Raw genomic sequence first — 6291 nt, forward strand, 5'->3', positions numbered from 1 at the left:
GGAGGCCCTCCCGCCCCCCCCCTTCTTCCTGCCCCCACCCTGATTTCTTTCCCTCTTGAACTTTCTCTTTCGCATTCTTTCTCGGCCCCAAGCCGGGCTGACATATTTCTAAATTGAGAACACCTTCCCCTCCAGAAAGCACCCTCCAAGTCTTACAACTGTTACTGAGATGGGAGCGGGAGGCAGCCTCCACAGAGAACAGCCCTCGGTTGGGGCATCGTCTGGGGGGGAATGGAAAGGGCAGTGACCCACGTGCTGGCTGTGCAAGTTGGGGATCCTACCGGGGAAAATGTTACCGTGTGCATAGTCGGCCCCCAGTGGGGCAGTCTGCCTTCCCCCTGCCGCCCCCTCACACATCCAGCTGCTGTCATTCCTGCTCACTGAGCTCTTCTTTCTTATCCTGATCCCTGGAGGCTTCAAAGCCAAAATTAACGTAATAGCAAAGAGTGAATCCCCAAGGAGACCTTTGCCCACGTGGGAGGGCCCATACTGGAAGGACTTGAGAGCAGCTTTTGGGAGGACGTGGGCTGTGAAGGAGTGAGGGCAGGGTGAGCCACGAGCCTGGGTGAGGGTCTCGCACAGTCTGCAAAGGGTCCCAACATGAAAGGCTGGAGCCCAGCAGAGCCCTGGGGAACAGGGGTGGAGGTGGGCACACTTACATGTTGATGCATCTGCACACAGGAACTCATGGCTATAGCTTTGGGAAGGAGAATAGGAAATAGTAGAAGGTGGAAATGGCTGAAGAGAGGAGCATTTGCCTCATTTGCAGCATGAGAAACACGGGACAAGAATCCTATCTTACTGGGGTTCTCAGAAGACTGCAGGACCATTTCAGGATAAGGAGGGATGATTAGAAAGCGATGACCCAAATAGAGAAGAGAAGTAAGCCTCACCTCATTCCTCAACTGGGATCTGGGTGGTACCCCCGGAGCAGTCCATTTTTCAAAGCCCAGAAAATTAGGGTCCCAGAAGGGGACAGCACCAGGCTGTGGAGAGCTGGGAGCTATGGGGTGAGGCGGGTGGGGAGGGAGGGCAGACTAGAAAGAGAGCAGAGTGCTAATGGCCAGGCCACCAAACAGAGCCGGAGGGGAAGTGAGGAGGGTATAATGACTGTGTATGGAGCAACCCAGCCTTGCCTGACTCCCGGCAGATTCTTCTCAAGATCCTTCCCTAGAAATAGTATAAGAGCAGCAGGACTCGCCAAGACCTCCTTGCCCGTTTGGGTTCCTCTCCTGAATCTGTGGGGGTGAGAGGGTCCTTGCTTCCAGGTTCTCCTCAGGATACTAAAGTCCCAGTAAAGGGATTGTCAGAAGCAAGGACAACTTCCCAACCCCTGCAAGTCACTTGTGGCATGGCTCACAAGTTCCCTTAAGAAGAGGCCAGAAGCCTTGGCCGGTTTGGCTCAGCGGATAGAGCATTGGCCTGCGGACTGAAGGGTCCCGGGTTCGATTCGGGTCAAGGGCACATGCCTTGGTTGCAGGTTCCTCCCCAGCCAGGTCCCTGGTCGGGGCTTGTGCAGGAGGCAACAAATCAATGTGATTCTCTCACATTTATGTTTCTCTGTCTTTCAGTCTCTCTTCCACTCTCTCTAAAAATCAATGGGAAAATATCCTCAGGTGAGGATTAACAAAGAAGAGGCTGAAGGATTCCTCCTCCAGGCCTTATCTTCCCTGCTCTGCTTTTTAGAATCGCAGCTAATTGCTTTAAGGGGTGGAGGGAGGGAGGGAGCCTGGGGACAAACCTTTTTTACAATACAAAGCTTTGCTTCCCCCTCCCCTTTTCTTGGATCCCTTCTCTCTTGGGAATGCTGGAGACAGGTCAGCTGAGGGAGGATGGGGGTTGGGACAAGGTTCCCAGGTGCTGAGGGCCGAAGGGGCCTGGGTTGTGGGCAGACGCAGTTTCCTGCTGGCTCTGGGGAGTCTCTCATGTTGCTGTGTCCTGGTGAGCAGCCCGACCAATAAACCTGCTTTTCTAAAAGGATCTGTGTTGGACTGTATTCTCCAAAGGCAGTTATATAGAATGAGTTACCGAGGACAGGAGGGAACCATGCATGGAGGGAGGGAAAAAGAGAAGACTGTTGGTTTAAACTTGCCTGACTTGCCTGAGGTGTGTGTGTGGGGGTCATTATTATCACCCCCATTTTAGAGATGAAGTAACAGAATGACTTGTCTAAGGTCACATAGCTGATAAGTGGTGGAGCTGGAATTGGAAGCCAGGCATCCTGGCTCCACAGTCTAGCTGTTATAGTCTGTAACCCAGTCTGGATCCACTTTCCAGCTGTCAGGGCACTAGCCCTCCAGACATGCCCAGTTAGCCTGAGCTTCCCCCACATACACACTTCAGAGGTCATAGGCCTAGAGGAGGCAGTTTCAGCGAGGGGAGAAATCAGAGGCCCTGACTCAGAGGGCTGAATGTCATAAAGAAAGGATTCCAACTGGGCCGGTGTGGCTCAGTGGTTGCGAGTTAACCCATGAACCAGGAGGTCATGATTTGATTCCTGGTCAGAGCATGCCTGGGTTTCACGCTTCATCCCCGGGGCGTGGGGGTGTGCAGGAGGCAGCCAATCAATGATTCTCATCATTGATGTTTCTATCTCTTGCCCTCTCCCTTTTCCTCTCTGAATCAATAAAAATATATTAAATATATATATTTTTAAAAAAGAAAAGAAAAAAAACCCCACAGGATTCCAGTGCATGTTATATGCCAGGTTATATGCCAGTCATAGCTACACAGCATAGTTAATTCTCCCCATAACCTTGGAATGAGCACCTATTTTGTTGTCTGTGCATCCTCTCTTCCCTGTGAGCAGCCTGCCCCACCTTCCCACAGGTTATGGGTTCAAATCATTACGTGGGTTCTGCTGGCATTAGAATTACCTGGGAAGGAGTGTCCCTAATAAATGTCGTTTCTGAAGTTCTATCTCAGCCTCCTGCCACTACTTCAAACAAGCTGAATCTTTCCTAATGAGACATTCTTTTTTTTTTTTTATTGTTTAAAGTATTACATATGTCTCCTTTCCTCCTCATTGGCCTCCCCGCCACTCCCACCCTCAAGGGCAAGCCCCCACCATCCCAGTGTCTGTGTCCATTGGTTATGCTAATATGCATGCGTACAAGTCCTTTGGTTGATTTCTAATCCCCATCCCCCAGCCATTCTTTCTCTTTCAACTCCATGGCCCTCAACCCCTGAGTCCAGAGTTCTATTTCCCTCAGAAAGGTTGGTTTCCCACCAAGAGAAATAGAAACTGATACTGAAAATTCAGAGACTGGGGCCAGGATACTTCCTTCTGATTATATTTGAACTAGAGGCCCGGTGCATGAAATTCTTGCACTGGGGCGGGGGACTGGATTTCAAGAGGGCACAGGCCAGGCCGAGAGACCCCACCAGTACACGATTGGGCCGGGGAGGGATGCGGGAGGTTGACCAGCCAGGAAGGGACCGCGGGAGGGTTCTAGGGCATGTCCGGCCAGTCTCAGTCCTGATCGGCCAGACCCCAGCGGCAAGCTAACCTACCAGTGGGAGCATCTGCCCCCAGTGGTCAGTGCACATCATAGCGAGCAGTTGAGCAGCCTTAGCATATCATTAGCATATTATGCTTTGATTTGTTGAATGGACAACCAGATGACCAGACACTTAGCATATTAGGCTTTTATTATATAGGATACTCCAGTATATAAAACATACTTTACAGTTTAAATGCCTTCCTTTCACCAAAGGGTTAACTCTTGGCATGGCTCACAAGTTCCTTTAATAGTCTTGTCCCTGCTCCAGTTGTTACTGTTCTTAACATGCTCTTTAGGAGCCTAGTGGTCCAAAGTGGGTCACAAACTTTAAGGCCTATGGGCCTTTGTTCAGGCTGTTCCCTTTCTCTGGAATTGCCTCCCCCTTTCCACCTCCCCTCTTAAACCAATCTCTTTCCCACCTCCACCCGACTCATACTAATCACCTCCTTCCCAGGGCTCCCATAGACCTTTATGTCAATAAACACTCACCTCAAACTGGCTTCAGGAGAAACAAAACAAACAAAAAACACACAACCAAAACTAAAAACAATCAGACAGGGAATTAATCTAAGTGAAAACTTCCCAGCCCAGCCAGTGTGGCTCAGCTGGTTGAGCATCGTCCCGTGAACCCGGAGGTTGCCAGTTTAATTCCCAGTCAGGGCACATGCCCAGGTTGCAAGCTTGATCCCCAATAGGGTGTGCAAGAGGCAGCCAGTTGAGCCACACTGGCCAGGCACCAGTTGATGTTTCTTTCTCTGCCTCTCTCATCCTCTCTCTGAAACCAAAAAAAATACATTGGGAAATAATAGGTCCAGGGGAGTCTGGATGCAAGTTCTAATGTAAAATCATTTGAAATTTTCTCTTTTCCTATCTTCTCTTTTCCACTGTGTTTGTTTCATTAATAATTATACTTTTCTTATGCCGGCAGTGTTGGCAAAGATGACCATCAGTAGCTGCAGGCTTATGGCTTAACAGCTGAACAAACCCAGTTAAGATGTTTGTTGGCAAAGATGACCATCAGTAGCTGCAGGGTTATGGCTTAACAGCTGAACAAACCCAGTTAAGATGTTTTCTTCCCAAATCTTTCCCGCCAGAATCTCAGATATGATGCCCATTGGCCCTGATAGGTCACATATTCAAATCACCAGGATTCTCACCAAATCTAGGTTATGTACTACTTCTAGAACCCATCTGAAGCATGGAATTGAGCATAAAGAAAGGCTGATTTTCCAGAGGAACATTGGGTTGCTGTTATCAATAGAAAGGGGAGAGGATGATGGACAGACAAAACAACAGATGCTCTTTCCAAATGATCTGTTTGTGATACTGTGCTAGGAGCCAAGAGACTAAAAAGTCAACAAATCTAGGTCTTGAATTGAATGGGTTTGCAATTAGTGGGATAGACAGATGTTCAAAATAGCTCAAACAGGTGACTGTGAGAGAGTTAAAGCAAAATGCAATGGTAATACACTGGAGAGGGATTAATCCTGCTTGGGGAATATGGGAAAACTTAAAGGAGGAAGGGGGCTTGTAAGTTGTGATTCTAAATCTGGGTAGGATTTCAAATAGATTTTGCTGCAGGGCATATGTAATATTTTACTTGATTTTTGTGTCAGCAGAGCCTAACAGTATCTCAAATACTGATTGTATTAGCTAATGTCGTTTGGATGAAAGTATAAGAAAAGGACATTGGCCAAAAGGGAAAAAAGGAACTTATATTGGAAGGCTGCCAAGATATCCTATGGACTCCAAGGAATTGCTGAGCAGTCAGGCTGGAAAGAGTAGGAATCAGGGGATCTCCAGGGACTTCTGAGAGGGAGTTGATGGATGGCCCTCTCTAAAATGCTGACATTAATGGAACCCAGGCTCTATGCCTTTCAGTTTCAAATTCCAAGTTCCTGGCAGAGAGAATCTGATTAAGCCAGTTAACATCAGTGGATTTAATAATCTATGGCCGAGAATGCAGGATCATGTCCTATAGACATGGCTGGAGGGACCCATTCCAGTTGAGGAGGGGAGTACTTGAAACAGGCTGGACTCAAGAGATATCTATTGAAACAGTGGATACTCAATACATGTTCATTAAATGAAAGCAGTGATATAGGACAGGGAAGGTTCTTCAGGCAAAGAAAACAGTATGAATAAAGGCAAAGAAGTGGGAAAACTGGAGGAATGACTGAGGAACAGTTAATAGAATTATAGAATGCAAGAACTAAATTAAGGGGTCTTTTTTTTTTAATAAATGAGGAAACAGTCATTTTACAGAGGAAGATGCTGTGGACCTAGGAGCGAAAGTAATTTACCTATCATCCTATATAATAAAAGGCTAATATGCAAATAGACCTAGAATGCAAGAACTAAATTAAGGGGTCTTTTTTTTTTTTTAATAGATGAGGAAACAGTCATTTTACAGAGGAAGATGCTATGGACCGAGGAGCGAAAGTAATTTACCTATCATACTATATAATAAAAGGCTAATATGCAAATAGACCGAACAGCCAAATGACCAGTTGCTATGACAAGCACTGACCACCAGGGGGCAGATGCTTCCACAGGGGGAGCGTTGCTCAGCCAGAAGCTGGGCTCACGGCTGGCAAGCTCAGCGGCAATGGTGGGAGCCTCTCCTGCCTCTGCAGCAGCGCTAAGGATGTCTGACTGTGAGAGGGTCCAGGCCAGGCTGAGGAACCACCCCCACCACCACGAGTGCATGAATTTTGTGCACCAGGCCTCTAGTTCTATATAATAAAACCCTAATGTGCAAATTGACTGAACAGCAGAATGACTGGTC

General features: G+C 47.7%; 1 protein-coding gene across 1 annotated transcript in view; it reads left to right on the forward strand.

The window, feature by feature from the left end:
* PTRF (polymerase I and transcript release factor) overlaps positions 1–6291 on the forward strand; it is a 27277-nt gene that overhangs the window by 11699 nt on the left and 9287 nt on the right. The gene's annotated exons all lie outside the window — the stretch shown is intronic.

This window comes from Myotis brandtii, unplaced genomic scaffold, assembly GCF_000412655.1.
Source record: "Myotis brandtii unplaced genomic scaffold, ASM41265v1 scaffold469, whole genome shotgun sequence".
NCBI lineage: Eukaryota > Metazoa > Chordata > Mammalia > Chiroptera > Vespertilionidae > Myotis > Myotis brandtii.